Source organism: Pteropus vampyrus, unplaced genomic scaffold (assembly GCF_000151845.1).
Source record: "Pteropus vampyrus isolate Shadow unplaced genomic scaffold, Pvam_2.0 Scaffold226, whole genome shotgun sequence".
Taxonomy (NCBI): Eukaryota; Metazoa; Chordata; class Mammalia; order Chiroptera; family Pteropodidae; genus Pteropus; species Pteropus vampyrus.
The window spans coordinates 220229-236683 of record NW_011889007.1 but is presented as its reverse complement, the minus strand read 5'-3'; the positions used below and the strand labels follow the sequence as shown (position 1 = coordinate 236683).

The window sequence follows — 16455 nt, the reverse complement described above, 5'->3', positions numbered from 1 at the left end:
GGAAGGCCAGCTACAGAGCTGGCCTCCCGACAGGGACTGACATTCACCAGCAGAGAGAAGGCCCCGAGGAGCTCAGAGCACGGTACCCTTGTGACAGTCCACCCAGTGTCATGCCACCGGGTTGGGGCATCTCCGATTCTCAGGCTTGGCTCTCGGAGAAGGAAAACAGGAAAGGAAAGAAGGGGAAGCAGCTATTAGAGCTGAGCGCGTCTGCTCGCTAACCCTCAAGGCAGGCAGCATCTGTCTGGATGTCAGCGAGCGACTTCTCGGGGCAGTAACACAGTCGGTTCTCGGTCACCAACAAGGGGGAAGTCTGGCTCACAACCCAGGAGATCCGTCTCCATCACAAGGTCACGCATGGTCAAATCAATCCGCTTTGCCCACCTGTGACCCCAGGCAGCCTCTCTCTGGGCTGGGCAGCTTCGGTCACTGGGAGACAGAGGGTTCTTTCATGGTTTCCTCGGACAGGCGGCCTCCGGGTGCCCCGGCCTGGCCTCTCAGAATGGGGCTGGGGCAAAGCCCGCTGGCCCGCCCTCTCCTCCAGCTCCGCCCCCCACACCGCCCAGAGCCTCCCCGGCTCCCCCAGCCCGCTCTCCCCCAGCCCGCTCTCCGCCAGCCTGAGTGTTCATCTCCAGCAAGGCCCATGTCCCCACTCCAGACAGCCGCAGTCAACATGCTCCCTTCCTAGGACCGGGCAGCATCTGGTGGGCCCTCCTGGGTGGTCAGCTCACCCCAGGCCAGTGGCAGGACATGCAGGGACTATAGCCTGGCACACAAGTCACATTGGAAGAATCTAGAGACATTGAGAGAAAGGAGCAGGGCAAAGTGGAAGGGGAACAGAGCAGAGGGTTCCAGAAGCCGAGAAAGAAGAGGGGGAGGCTGTGAGGGAGACAGGTTGCCGGTGTAAGGTCACCCAGCCTCCCTTGGCCAAAGCCCCCAGCCTTGCCCGTGGGAGTCTGGACCTAGGTCAGTGGCCTAGGTCAGTTACAGAGGGCGCCTCCCAGGGGCACATGCTGGCCACCACATGGGACACCCGATAAGTCTAGCCCTGAGGTTAGCTAGTCTGGAGTCGCCCCTCTGGAACTTTTTCCAGAAGCATCCGCCATTCACCAGCATCTTTATCTCCATATTTAAAAATCCTCCTCACTTTCTCTCTGCTTGAAGGTTTTACAAAGCATTTCAGGACGATTCTAAACCGGGAAGGCACGGAGAATTTGGTCTTAGCTCTGGCGGTTGCGGTAAGCCTGGCAACCGGTTCAGGTGACCCTGCAGAGGCCGCAGCCAGGCTCGACAGGCTCCGTCGTGGGTTCAACGTCGTGGAGCTGCCCAGGAGGCTGGGGGAGATGGCCCCGGGCATCGTGGCCCAGGCGCCCTTGTTGGAAAGGCAGCTGTCTGCAAACATCAGGGCTTCAGTGGGGAAATAACTCATTTTCCGACCAGAGGAAAGGCTCAGGCTCACGAGGTGCAACAAGACGGGACTGGAGCCCTGGGAACTGCGCCCCCAACGGACCTGAGATGTGTGAAAAGCCACCCGATGTTTAAGAGACGACTACAGTCCAGCACTTACACCGGGCAAAGGCCCGACCCACGGGAGCGAGTCACGCGGGCAGCAGGACCCTGCGCTGGGCCGGCCCCAGGGAGATGGTATCCCCAGCCTCCTGCGCCTCCAGGCTCCTCCTTCCTCTACACTTTGGGTATTTGGGATAGTGAATGCACCCCCTCCAATCATGGCCACCTGCAAAAGGCACAGCTGACACCCGTGAGTCCGCCCACAGGGAGAGTGGCGAGTGATGATGTGTGAGAGCTCCAGCATGTCACACAGCAGGAGTCTGACCCGTCTACCAGACGGTCAGGGACATACTGGAGAGACTGGACACTGGAGGGGAGCGCAGCTCGGCCCCGGGTTCCTGTTTTAACACGGAGGCCAGAGGCTGGACTGTCTCGGGAGGCCCTGCTGAGGCCAGGCCTGAACCCAGGCTGGCAGCTTAGGGACCCCTCGGGGCCTCAGACAGGGGGCTTCCACCTGCTCAGGTCACAACAGACTCTATGGGACCAATAAAAAAGCTCCAGGGCTGTGACACCAGGCAGGTCATGGGTGCTGAGTGGGTGGCAGCCTCAGCCTGGAGGCCAGGTGGCTCTTGATGAAGCCAGGAGATGAAAAGGAAACGTGTCCTCTGCAGGCAGGCCGCCCGCCTCGGCCAGGGCACAGGCCGCTTCCATTTTGCTGACGGCCCGGGGGAAGTCTCCTGTCCTCTTCGGAAGATGCTATTAATAGTGTCATCTTCTCGGTGTTTTGTTTATTCCCCTGGAATGGCTTGATGGATGTGAATAATTATCAGACTATAAAAGCCAGCAAATGTGCTACTTTCTATCGCTCTAAATCATCAAACAAATAAAGTGTGAAACAGCAATTTTGAATATAATTTTCCCCTCTAATGGCTTAGAATTATTATCAAGAACAATGAAAATAAATAAGCAAATGCCTTGTGAGTTAAAAATTAAATGCATGTGTCAGGGAGAGGGACGCAGAGCGTCTTGGAGAGCAGAGACCTGCTCGGGAGCCATTAGTTACAAGGACATGCGACAGGGCGTCGGGCCACACAGACAGACACCTGGAGGGCTTCTCAGCTTGGACTGGCCCGTCCCCCGTCCCCACCTCCCTGGGGGCGGGCCGCCCTGGGGCACGTGCACCATGGTACCTGTGAGCCTGGCTGGCCCCCCGCAGCCCTGGGGTCCTGTCTGCCACTGCCAGAGGACAGCTACACGAGACCCCAGAAAGCCAGGTGGGTGGGGGTCCCGGACCATGGGGCTGCTCCCCTCTCGGACCAGCGAGCGAACCCGTCACGGGCAAACCCTCGGGACAGGTCGTGAGACTCCAGTGAAGGGACCCCCACGTGCCCCGCGGCCCAGCGGCTGGGCTGGCCAGTCGCCCCTCCCTTCCCCACACCCGCCGGCGCCCTAGGCTGCAGCGCCGTCACAGGTGGTCTGGCTCCCTGGTGAGGAGGGCGGCGTTCCCATGGTAATGAGGTGAATCCCAGCACCCTGTCCTGCCCGCTGCAAGGGCAATGCGACTTGATGAGGGCAGGGTCTCAAACGAGGGCCCTCAGTCTGCAAGCGCCCGTGCCTGCGAGAGCCCTCCGCCTCTGCCGGGGCCCCCGCCTGGGACCAGCGCGCTGGGAATCTAGAGTTGCAACGCTGTGACACCGACTTTCTCTTCTCCCCCAGGACTCGAGAGACTCTGCCAGTGACAAGAGCAACTGGAATTTCTCCCACTGCCCAGCCTGACAGCTTCCACCTGCACGAGGCTCCCCGCGGTCAGGTGCCGGCGCTAAGGGGGCTCATCTCTGCGGAGGAACGCGTGCCACAGGCACAGGTCCAGCCGGGAGCCTGCTGTCAGTTCAGCCCGACGCGTGTCGGAGGGTGAGGAAGTTAATTTCACAGTGTCTGCACAAGGCCTGGGCAGACAGGCCCCTTGCCGTTTAACGCGCTATAATTATGAAAACAGAACCAAAAAGGCAGCGTCCACTGGAAGCGCCGAGACCACATGTCAACTTGGAGGCCACCTGGCATGAGCAAGCCGCCTGCACAAGCCCGGGAGGCTGTGGCAGCTCCAAACGCCGGTGGCCTTGCCAAGGGCAGACGTCAAAGCTGTTATCGCTGCAGTCCCCAAACACAAAGCTCCATCGTGGCAGCAGCCCGACCTCTCTTGCCACGAGTCAGCGGGACGGTCCCAGCATGCTGCCCCGCAGCCTAAAGGGGCCCAGCAGCATGACCCAGCCACAGAGTGGCCGAGGCACTGCCCTGAGGTGGTCAGAGCTAAGCTGGCAGGGAGGCCTCGCTGCTCTGCCCGTCCGCCCACATGTGGAAGCACCTCGAGATACAGTCACAAGCAGTGACCCCTGACGTGATGGCCACTGAGGGCAGCCCTGTCAAGTGACCCACTGAAATGTGTGAACACTTCAGGCGACCTCTAGGTACTGTGTTTTACGTATAGTAAGTTATACCGCAACAAAGCTGTGAAAACGTACCAGCCCTAAGACGCAGGAATGGTGAGCCACAGTGTCACCCCAGGTGCTGGGCTCAGTGCCACAGAGGCATTTGGCTCTTCAGTGTCTCCTGAGCCCTGGACCAAGGAAGGCATCCATAAAATTAATATGAGCCCCATCAGACGAACCAGGAACCCTAAAGAGACTAAGTCACAGATGCCAGAAAGGCACCGGGCCCTGGAGGTTTCACTGAGAGTCCCAGTAAGCCTTCGCACTGAGGGCGGCACCCATTTGCACTACTGAGCCGGCAGGAGGATCAGAGATTACTCAACTCATTTTACGAATCTGGCATATTTTTGAATTAATCGACGAGGAGGAAGCCCTCCACCAACACAGGGCAAAGACGCATAGGAAAACGGCAGGTTAGTCCCACACAGCTGCAAAACTCTAAATGACACATCAGAAAATCAGACACAAAAGTGTACTGCAAGACCAAAAAGGGTTTATCCTCAGGGACACCAAGACAGTCTAGCAAATAAAAGTTTACATAAAATTCCAAACCATTCAGTATACACATCCTTAGCCAACTAGGACTGAGAGGGACCACCCCACAGTCGCGTTTCATGGTGAACATTCTGGAGAGTCGGGAGCAAGGCAGGCTGCCCATTACGACGGCCACTCAATAGCACTGAACTGAAGACACCAATGCAATAAATCAAGAAAGAGATAAAAGGAGATAACAATTAGAATGAAAGAGACACACTTTTTTCTTTCACTAGGAAAACTAACAGAACACGCTGGCAAACCACAGAAGGAAACGGTTCAGCGAGGGCGAAGAATAAAAAAATCAGCGTGGGAATAGCCACTTCCTGTGCAGCAGAAACGGTCATAGCAGACTACAAACCCCACCAAGACCAGCGAGGCCCCGCGCCTCGGGCTGAAAAGCTGAAATTCCTCACCACGAACGGGTCAAATGTAAACCCAGGAATGTGCCTGCCGCCAACGGAATCGCAGGCTGACTCGGGAGAGTCTACGTGCATCTCTGCAAGGCTGACGCAGCCGGGGGACGGAGCCAGGGGACGCAGCTGCTCAAAGCCTCGTCCAGAGCAGGAGAGGGCAACGAACTCGCCTGTGATCAAGTCCTTCCGTAAATGAGGTGGCAGTGATGACTGTGACGATGGCACCAACTGACTTCGGAATGGAGTCGTGGCAGGGTCATCACGTTGAGCACAAGCAGAGTGGCCTTATCATCATGGCTAAGATGTGAACGAGGTGCTGTTAGCAGTCCTGGAGACAGTGGAGGTGACGGGAAAAGTCTTCACCCCGTGTTACATCGACATTGGATAAAACGTCTGGCAGAAGGTGGGCTTGCCCTGGAAACCTGAGGGGCAGTAGGTCCACAGGCCTGAATGAAAGGACGGCCCTCGAACCACCGAGACAGCTGGAGTCCCACTGGGACGGGAGGAAGAAGAGTTGTCACCGGCCCGCTGTGCCTGGAAGGGATCGGCAGAGGCCCCGGCCAGAGGATGAAGGAGAGTCGAAGGCCCTTTCCTAAACTGTCAGGAGAAAACGAGCGCATTTCCGAGTCCCTGAGCAGCAGGCGTGGGCGCTGACGCCACGGGGGAGGGGTGCTCTGGTGTACCCCCAGAGGGGTTGGCCTGGGCCGCGCGGCGCCCTCCCTGAGGGGTGACTGGAATGGTCTGACGGCAAACAGAGATGAGCCCAGTTTATCGGGAAATCCCGCCTCAACTCCCTAGGAGCCTCGTTCTGCCTGTGGGAGGCAGCCCCCCTCGTTTGTCCCCACCCTGGGCCCCTTCCTGAGAGATACGAACACTTGCTGGGGAGATAGTATCAGCCCAGGACCAGGGTGGCTTGTTCCCAGGAAAGGACCTTATTGAGCTCTGGCAGTTTTATCTTTAATGGATCATTTAATTTCCAGGACAATAGAGGATAAACCAAAGCAGTGTCAACGATTTGAAATAATGACATTTTTATTGAAACCTACACACAAGATAAACAGAGTCCTGGGAGCATCTGCTCAGAGAAAATGGGGCATCTCGGATGAGGACAACCAAACGAACTGGCCGGCCATGGGGGACGACGGTGTGCAGACGGGAGGGACCAGGGCCGCTTAGGGGGCCAGGAGGAGGTGGTTGGTGCCACAGGCACCGGGGCTGCTCCCTGTCCACCCCGCTTCCCCGTGTTGGCCAGGATGCGTCAGCATCCTGGACGTCCTGCAGCTTCGGGCCCAACTCCAGGGGAGTGGGAGCCGGCTGCACGCTGCCAGCCCGCTTCAACCAAGGAGCGGCCGTCACGAGGCCGGTGGTGCCGAGTCTGCGATGGCTGCCCTGGAGGCGTCTGACCCCCAGCCCTGGTTCATTACAGGCCCGTGGATTATTTTCGTTATGTGACAGGACCTACGGTGCCAAGTCGCATGCGTGCCTGTTTTTGATGCTATTTCTGAAGCTGCTGGGTGGAGGGCTGAGAGGTGAGGCTGTGAAAGGCAGGTGACAGAGCTTCTAGCGAGAGAAGGAAAGGCCTACGCCGCCAGCGTGGGAGAGAACTGCTGGGACACGCGGCCGGTGAGAACTCGGCGCCACTTCCAAAGACCTCACTCTCCTCCTTGACGGAGAAGCCTTGTCAAACGACCCGCTGTGCCCGGGCCCCACGTCGGTGAGGCTGGTGACCCCGCCACCTCCAAACTCCTCTTCCATAGGCCTGTGAGCTTGAGCGGCGGACGCCCTTGATTTATTCCTGCTGAGGCACATGGGACCATCTGAGCAGGAATGAGTGAGGACAGGAGCGTCTGAAGGGACAGGGGGGTGCTGCTGGCCCGAGAGAGAAAGATCTTGGTTCCCGTTTGTCCAGAGTGGAGGGGAATTAGATAGGCCGATGTCATGTGCCAGCATGAGCCCAGGACACGGGAACAAGCTGGTTCGGGCCTGGAAAGGGCTGGAGTCCAGGTCTCTGCGAGTTGAGAGCTGTCAGGATCCCTTCAACGTGGGAGGCTCCAGGTCTATTAAAATGACCTCTGATTCATTTGCAATCATTGTCATACAGATGCCCAAGGCCTACTGAACCTTGCGTGGACATACACTGGCAGCTGAGGCTCCTGGTGACTGGGAGGACAGGCCACAGGCTCTTCCTAGCCCTGCCAAAGGTGGCCCTGGGTGTCCCTGACTAGGGAACTAGCTTTGGCGAGCATGCGGGTTACACCACCGTTACACACGGGCCCTTGACCACCAGGGCTTCTAGCTTCCACGTGTAAAACCATCTGGGCTTCAGCTTCCTACCCAGAAGGTGAAGGCCACAGGGCACTTGGGGTGACTCCCAGGTCACTCCGGGCCCTGGATGTTGGAGAGGGTTATGCTCACGTATGAGTTAAGCAGGCTCAGCTCTGCTCAGCGAGGAGTCTGGCAGAAGAACGGACAGACTGAGCCCCATGGGCAATCAGCGTGTCTTATCCAAGCAACGTGGCCACCTCCGGCCCCGTCCTGCACTGGCCCTGCCACTGGGGCAAGGCCACTGGGGCTCCCGCTTCCTGTTGCTATGCCAACGTGCAGTCACAGCCAGATCTTTAAGCCAGGCTAACACAGACTCCCTCTACTCACACACCTGCAGGAACCGCCTTTCTGGGGAGCTGAAATCTGCTGGCAGCAAGCTCGCTAACGTGGGAGAAGTTTGCCATGGAAACCAGACCCTGCAAACAGAACCCGAATTGCCGACAGCTAGGCTAGAGTGACAGGTAGGGGTAAGCAACTCCGGGCCAGGAGGCCCCTGTCTTCTGGTGGCCCCCACAGACCCCCACAGCTTGAATCCACTCTTAATCTACACACTGCCCAAGGGAGAACCTCCAGATGGGCAATAATGCCCAGTGACACTTCAAACCGAAGAAACCAGTTTCCTGAGTGGAGGGCAAGGAAAGGCCTCCCGCTCCCCACCTGGCGCACACCGGCCCAGCCCGAGAGCGTGGGGCCGGGAGGGCTTCGTTGGCTCCTGCTGCCCCAAAGCAAGAGCCTTGCAGCGCCCCCCATCGTACCAGCCAGGGTGAAGCGCACCCACCAACTCTAACGCACCCACTTTGAACAAAAGACTCTAAAATGAAGGGCCATCTGCTCCTGCCAGACCAAGCCAGTGGGGCTGTGTGATGGCGATGCCCGCGGCCACAGCCATGAGTGGCAGACGGACAGAAGATAACCACGCCCACGCTGGGTGGGCCGGCGACCAGGCAGGAGCGGAGGGCTATCCGGCCGTGCCCGGCCCCGAACCCCGTGCCCTCCCTCCTACACTGACTCAGCCTCCTGCCCAGAGAAATCGTCCCTGAATGCCCCCTCGGTGTAGCTGCGGCCTAGCCTGGAAGCCTCCAGACTCCCCGCTCCTGGCTCAGTGCCCACCCTCCAGCTGGGCCCCTCCGCTGGTGGCCTGTTCCCTCTTCTCTTGCAGGTCTCACCCCTGCGGCTTCTCTGCCTCCATCTCAATCTCAGGGGTTCCCGGGTGCTCGCTTGGCCCTGATCAGGGGTTGGGCGGGGAGCGTCGAGCCACTCCATAAACTCTCGTCCTTAACAGGTGAGCCCAGGGCTTGAGCCTACCTGTCTCCTACAACCTAGAAGTCACCTTTGTTCAGCACCCAGGCGGTGGTAAAGCTATGGCTCACACGTGGTCAGACTACATTTCCCAGCCTCCTTCGCTGTAAAGTGTGGCCATGTGACCAGGCGCTGGCCACTGAGATGTGGGCAGAAGCCACGTGTGCTGCCCCCCATGCCTGCCCATCGCAGCTTCCTGAACACTCCCTCCCCCTTGCCCTGCCTGGACACGCATGCCCAGGGCGACCTGGAAGCCATGTGTGGAAAAGGGCAGAGCCTCTGTCGGCCTGGGCCCCGCATCCCTGCATCATCGCCTCCATCTCCCGTAGAAGCTGCCAGCTTCGATCCCCGCCAGCAGAGCTGGGTTCTGTGACCATTTTAGGAGCCCTGTAAGAAAAGGATCCTTTTCTCCCATACCTCCGAGTTCAGACCACCCTGCCAGCTGGGACGCACCCTGTCCCCAAGGCTGAGCGACTGCCTGGCTGGGACCTGCCACCCCTCCTGATTCACAGGATGCTGCTCAGGGGCAGGGCGAAGCAGCTGGCCTGGAGATGGAGAGAACACATGGCAAGGCCTAAGAGTGGCCTCTAGGTGCTGACAGCTGACAGTCGGTGAGGACATGGGGTCCGCACTCTGCCAACGACCCAAATGAGCCTGTATGGGACCTACCCAAATGAGCCTGTATGGGACCAAACTCCCGGATAAGGGCTCAGCCTGCCGATGCTTCAACTCAGCATCTGGGCCCCTGAACTCAGGGCCCTGCTGGCCTGTGCCTTGGTTCCGTGCTACCGAAGTGTGAGCTAATCGACACAAGCCAGAAATGGGGCGAACCTGCTACGGAGCAACAGAGAACTAAAACCGCCCCGACTCGAGAGAAGAAGAAAAGAGGCCAATGAGGGCTGGCAGAGTCCGCCAGAGGCCAACGCCTGCCCGAGCCGGGTGCTGGGCACGGGGCTGTCCTGTTAATTACGCTCTTCCCGCTTTCAATATTTGAAGTATTTTTTAAACTGTATACTTCAAAGAGGACGGCATGGGAAGCCGAAAGAATGACTTTACGGTACAGAAATCTGTCCAACGCACTCAGCCAGGGGGTCGAGGTTAATGTCAACGGTGACAGGCCATGTGGCCAGCGTGACTGGACATGGTGGGATGAGAAGGGACCTTCTTCCCAAAACCCATCACCCCGGTCCAACCATGAGGAAAACAACAGACGAACCCGAATTTAGGGACCCTCTACAAAACTCGAGACCAATCCTCCACAGGACTGTCCAAGTCACCAAAAACAAAGAGTCTGAGAAACTGCCACAGCCCAGAGGAGCCTAAAGAGACGTGACAACTAAATATCCCATAGCATCAGGGGAGCCTGAGGAAATCTGCATACAGTATGAACCGCAGGTAGTAAGAACGTATCGACCCCAGTTCGTTAATTGTGACAAATGGACTGAACTAATGAAAGATAATAAAGAAACCAGATGGGGGACCCATGGGACGTCTCTGTACCACCATCAGCAGCTTTTCTGAAATCTAAAGCAGTCCTTAAAAATAAAGTCTTTTTAAAGGGGTGGGGGGGAGCGAGGGAGCAGCGAGCACACCACGAAACGGGATAAACAGACGAGCTGTGACAAACGTCCAGGGAACAAGGACAGCCTTCTAGCTGGTGGCTCACGTGGCACTCCTGGCTGCACCCCACGCTGGGCCCCCTCGGCCCACACGAGCAGCCCGTCTCCCAGCTCCAAGGGCACTCGCTGTCCAGGCTCATGCGCGGCGGCAGCTGGTGCAGGAGACCAGGCCCGTCGGTCTCGCCGGCTCTGCGGGAGAGCACATGGCGAGATCTCCCCGTAGCAGAAGGCTGACCTTCCTCCGCTGCGCGTGATGCTAAAACCACTCTGCGTTCCCTGAGCAAACACCAGCTGTGTCTGTCCCCGCCAGCACACTGCGACACATGAGGAGCCGGCCGTGGGGACAGATCACACCAAGGAGGGAGAGCCTCTGGGTGAGCATTCCTGAACCGCGCTGGGTCTCCTGGGTGCTCTGGGCACTCGGTCCAGCCCCGCGGTGCTCAGTGTGCTCTTATGTGTGTGGCCCCCTCGCTGGGCCGGGCCAGGGCAGCTGTAGGCTGGGGGGTGCGGTGGGGGGAGGCTGGGGGACAGCGAGCGAGGACCTGTGACTTAAACATGGTGCCGTACTGTGTGGAATTGCCTGAACCTGCCTGTTCCCGTCCCCACCACGGTGGTCATCGACGCACTCCTAGTCTCGTGGCCCCATGGCCCTTGACGGCCCAGTTTGAGACTCGAAGGTCTCTCCAGCAACAGGAGTTCATTTTTCGAATGCCAAAGCCAGCTCTCGGTTTTAGATTTACTGCACAATCCTGACGCGCAGAAAGGCGGGGCTGGTGGCATAAGGGACAACAACGTGGCTCTGACAAGAGCGAGGCACAGGGCTAGCTAAGATAGGCCAGGAGAGGATCCAGGACAGGTTGCCATGGCTGTCCCACCCACAAGCTCCCGTGTGCCAGACCCTCCTGGCGTGGCGGTAAACCACTGGCCCTCACCCTAGGCCAGCGCTGACGCCGAGGGCCGCGGCACACAGTCACAATGCCAACCAGAGATGGAGGGCCTGGCTTGGGCTCCCGGCAGCTACACAGGTGAGCTGGACACGTGCACACATACGGAACACGAGGGCACACTCACGCACACTCACATGCTCACATACTCTGGAGTGACCAAGCGCCGCAGTCTGCGCGGCTCTGGGAATGTTCCAGGATATGGACTTTTAGTTCTGAAGCCGAAATCGTGCTGGTCACCCTGACACACGCGCCAGTAAGTGCCTCGGAAGGAGGTGGTGAGCACGCAGGTCAGGCACAAATCAGCTCTGATACGGTGGCCTCTGATACGGTCACTGTCAAAAGAGGAGATTCTGGAAAGGTGACCAAGAAGGCGCTCCCTGCCTCCCCATGGCCCCCATGCTGAGCCCAGCACGTGCCGAGGCTCAAGACCATGACCGATGGGCTGGGAAGCTAGGCCTCGGGTGGTCCTGCTCGCGGCCCTCAGGACCTCAACTGGGACAACCGCCATCTTCTCACAGAAGGACGCTCCTTCTGCAGCGAGCCCATCCCCCGCCATCGCAGAACTCCCCGACGACCGACCCATCTCAGGCAAGGCAGCCTAAGCGTGCTGGGGGAGTGGTCACCGGGTCCCCCAAGGCTGACTCGGGTACTGAGGAGTCTGCCTGTGCTACCTTATTTACCATCTCTTAATAAGCAGAGGTCCGGCCCCTCCCTGCTCCGTAGCAATCTGCACTTAGGAGAAATTTTCCGCTTTGAAACACTCTTTATTGCTGTCGCCTTAGCTCAGGACCTGGGGCTGAGGGAACGGGGGCCTGGCAGTCTCCCCAGAGTGTTAAGCAGGTACAAATCAGGCCCCCTTTGTCACCCCAGGGGTTTTTTCCCCTCTGCCTCCCGGGTGCCACAGCCACGCCGACTCTGTCACTGGACGCTCAGGTGGGGGTTTGCTGGGCCTGGGGCGAGCAAGGGGAGGAGGAGGCACACATCTTTCACTCTCGCATCTAGTAGCAGTGACCGGGCATGGCGCAGGGAAGCGGAGGTATAAAAACCAACCCATGACACCGTCAGGCTCCTGCCAACTCGTGCAGAGCGCTCCCTGCCCTGACGGGCCTCTCGGGGTCCGGCTAGAGCCAGGTGGCCGGGAGGAGTTGCCCTCGTCTCTGAAGAAGGGACTGTGCCTGAGTCGGGGCACAGGGACGCCCCTGGTGCCCTCAGCTCTCAGAGGCCGTGAAGTTGCCCAGGGCCAATGCAGACCCAAACCGGGCCTCCTGCAGGCACTGGGGCTCTCCACCACCTCCTGTGGCTCCATCACCCACCCCAGACTTCCCAGTCCCATTCCCTGGGGAAAGCAAAGGCCCTCCTGGGGACTGGGCCAGGCACTGTGGTCCAGCAGCGCCACCTACGGCCAGACCTGGGGAGTCGACTTTGAACAGCTGGGGAGAAAGGAGGAAGCGGGGCTCCTGTGCCCCCCCGGAGGCTCAAGCTCAGGCTCCTCGGAGGGATTAATCAGGGCGCAGGAGGTGCAGCTGGGAGGCCGGCTGATGCTGCCTCTGTGGGCCCGCAGGGAGGTCCCCAGGGGCCAGGCCGGCGGGCAGCTGAAGGGTAAGAGAGCAGCCCAGGAGCCCCGGTCCCTCAAAAGGGCCTTGCTCTACCGCCCCAGGGAACAGACCCATAATCCCTGGGCCCAGCGCACCCAGCCTCTCACCCAGGCTGCAGTCAGAGAGCAGGTCACATGGGATCCAGCCCAGCGCAGTCACGCTTCCTCCCCGTGCCTCAAGACTGGGAGCACGTGCCCTCAAATGCACACGTGCGCACGCGCCCAGGCATGCACTCACAAGTACACATGCACACGTGAGCTCTGTACGCGTGCATACATGCACAGATGTGGACGCACGCGCGTGTGCGCGCACACACCTCCAGAGTACCAAGCACAGGCAGAGACGGCCGTGCCCACTGGCAGTCGAGTTTCTTGGCAGCAAAGGAAAGGATGCTCAACTCCTCTCCTGTGAAACTCCTCTGAGCAAAATGCCAAAGAAAAACTCTAGGTGCAGCTGGATCAAAGGGAAAAATTCTCCAGGCCCCTGGGAGCCTCAATCAGGCTTCTGAAAGGTCAGGGAAGGGGTGGAGCTTGAGACAAGCTCCCAGGCGCCCAGGCTCTCCCAGCAGCACCCTCTCCGCCGACCCTGCACAGAAGCACCCGCTCATCACACCCAGGACCGTCCGCGAGCACATGGGGGCTCCGCGCCCTTTATGTGAGCACAATCAGACCCTCTCCCCTTTCCCCCACTCAGAGACGCTGACACCAGAGGGTGGGAAGACTGGGTGCCAGGCAAGTCGAAGCGTGAGGACTAGAGGGGCTGGGAAGCTGAAGACAGAACTCAGGGCACCTGCACCGCTGTCCTCAAGGGATGCTGTAGTCTGCGGCCTGAAGGCCAAGGTCACGGCCCTGAGCACCACTCCCCCCACCAGCCCAGGTGAGCATCCTGCACCAGGACACACTTCCTCTGAAGGGACCAGGCGTCTCCACATCCTCCAAAAGCAGGTAGAACGAGAGTGAGTTTGGGGGGTGGGGGGTGGGCCGACTCTCCCAGGCCCGTGTGGATGCTCCTTCAGACAAAACACACCTGCTCTGGCCTCAGTCGCCTGGGGAAGGGCTTTCTCTCACTTGTAGCGCTTAAAAGAGAGAACGAGAAAACCTCAACTGGACAGCCCAGCCTGCACTCCAGCTGTCACAAGAGGCTCCGGTGCCTCACGTGCGACTGCTGGCTGCTCATTCGAGCTGCCCACCACGGTGGGAGCCGTCAGCCTCTGCGCTCCGCAGTGGTCCTCAGCCCCTGCATCCTGGCCTGCCGATCACACCGGCCTCACGCTCCCCCAAGCCTGCACTGTGGGTCGGGTCAGAGGGAACCCTGAAGCCTCAGCCAGCTCTCACCCAGTGAGCAGGCACACAGGACGCACCACAGGCACCTTGCCCCACCCTGGGGGCAGGCCCGAACTACAGAGACCGGCAGTGTGTGCCAGGGCACCCTGCTCAGGTGGCAGGCGCTCTGCTTTCTTCTTCAGGGTACACATACACCCCAGATGGTCCAGAAGTGGCCGGGAGACGAGGGCCGACCAGAGCCCAGTGCTCTCCGATTCCAGCCTGCAACTCTTTCCTGGGGACACGTGGGAGCAGCAGGGAGGACAGGAGGTAGTGGGTGATCATGTGACGATGCTGTCAGAACACTGTGTAGCACTACGAGATGCAGTGTGAAACAACACGGGGTGGGTGTGTCCCACACGGAGCCGACATCTCCGATAATGGGCCCGTGAGCTGACGAGGCCGAACCAGGAAGGGGCCGAATCAGGCAGCAGAAGGCCGGGGGACAGGCTGTGGAGATGTCATCTGGGGCTGAACCACCGCCGCCCATGGGCCCCAGGGCAGGCGCCTGGCCTGGGATGGCAGGTTCTGCGTGCACGGTCTCTAGACACCGAGCCCCCGGGCTGCCCCACTACCTGGTCGCTGCCCCGCAAGGCCAGCCCTGCCCTGTCCTGACACCCAGGTCCGTCCACCCTCCTGGCCTTGCTAACCGGCTGGGCGTGGGAAGGCTGGTCAGGGGGCGAGTTCAAGTGCCGGTTCTATTTTAAATCCCCATCTCAAAAGGGATTTTGAAGCATTCAAATGCTGCAGATATTCTTAGCCTCGCTGCCTGAAAGCACCACATAATGCTGGCCTTTCGAAGCAAATTCCATGCTTTTATCGACACCAGGCTGTTCACGTCACTTTGACACACAAATCACACTACCAAAGTAGCAACAGACCCAGAAAGGCTTCATAAAACGCTGTAAACCTGAGGACGTCGACACTTTAAAAAAAGTGCTACCGAAATACTCCGAAACGGCTGCAATTAAGCCACCGCAGACGCAAGAAGAGCAGTATAATTAGGGAAACAGACGTGTGAGCACCATCTGCCGGAGACCGTCCCCCTACCAGGGCTCAAGGGAAGGGTGGGAACAGGGCACCACCCTCCCAGGGGGCTGCCGATAGGCACCCTGAGCCCCTGGCCCAGAGACGACAGGGCACCTCGCCTGCCCCAGGCTGGTGTCCACGTCGGCCCACGACGGAGCTCAGTCAGCACCAGCTCCCAGGGATGGCGCCGGCTTCACACAACAGGAACCCCAGCACACTGCGGCTGAGAGGCTGAGGGGTCACTGCATCCCAGCACCCAGGTCTCCTGACAGTCACCAAGCCCTTTCTGTGCTGGGGACACGTGGGGCCCGTGGCCTGGCGGGGAGACATTAACGCCAACACCCCTAGCCCGGTCCTGGGGAGACGGCAGGAAGGGTGCCCAGCACCACGTCCGGGCTGAGCTGGCTGGGCAGGGAGCAGGGAGCCGGGAGGCAGGGGCTCTGCAGCTAGACCCCTACGCAGCCGCCCTCTGCAAAGCCCCTTCCCACGTGCAGTCCCACCCCCCTCAGGACCAGAAACCAAAACCAAGGTCAAGGAGTCTTCCAGAGCATTCTCTCTCTGAGAGAATGCGCCACTGTGCCCAGCGCTGGCCCTGCTAACTGCCTCCCTGGCGCTCTCGGGAGTTGGGCTGCAGGGAAGGGTAGAGGTGGCACCCCAGGGACACCCCAAGGACTCTTAAGGGTGCCGCTTGGGACGACAGAAGGGCTGGCCCCAGGGACGGCAGCCTGCAGAGCACTGCGTGCTGGCGACAGGAGGCACAGAGCCAGGCACTGGTCCTGGCCTGTCGCGCGGGGACGGGGCTCCGCCCCTCACGTCCCCAGGGTGCACTCCCATGTATGGCTCTCAGGGACCTTGCACTGCGTGGTCTCATACCTCCACTCCCTCAAGGTCAGTCCACTGCCTTCCCGGCACCCTCGCCCCAGCCGCACCCCTGACTGGCTGGCCTCCCCGCCCCGCTCCCCAAGTTGCTTTTCGCACCAGCCTCCCCGAAACCAGGGCTCGCCCCCGGCACGCGCACCGCCTGCTGCAGGGCCATGTCTGAGAGCTCGGCCGGCCCTCGGCCAGCGCGTGCAGGCACTCAGTACTGGCTTCTTTCTTTCTCTTTCTTATTTTTTAAAGGAAAAGGTGGGCTTTCTTCCCTTAAGGTCCCCCCAGCTGGCAGACCCCAACCAAAACCAGGGCACCCCCGCTGGGCTGGGTGGAGGAGCAGCGGCATCTCCACCGCCTGCCTGCCCTGCGGGGTCCTTGGTCTCGTCCTGCGGCAGCTCCCCAGGGCCTCCGGGATGATCACTGCCGGGTGGGCGTGGAGTCTAAGGAGCATGAAAGCCTGGGAAAAGTCCACGCGAGCCGGCAGCGAAGCCCGCAGGGAAGGAC

The 16455-nt window shown here is 59.8% G+C and overlaps 1 protein-coding gene across 3 annotated transcripts in view; it reads right to left on the bottom strand.

Moving 5' to 3' along the window:
- Positions 1-16455, bottom strand: part of KDM4B (lysine demethylase 4B) — a 128867-nt gene that overhangs the window by 64213 nt on the left and 48199 nt on the right. The window lies entirely within an intron of this gene.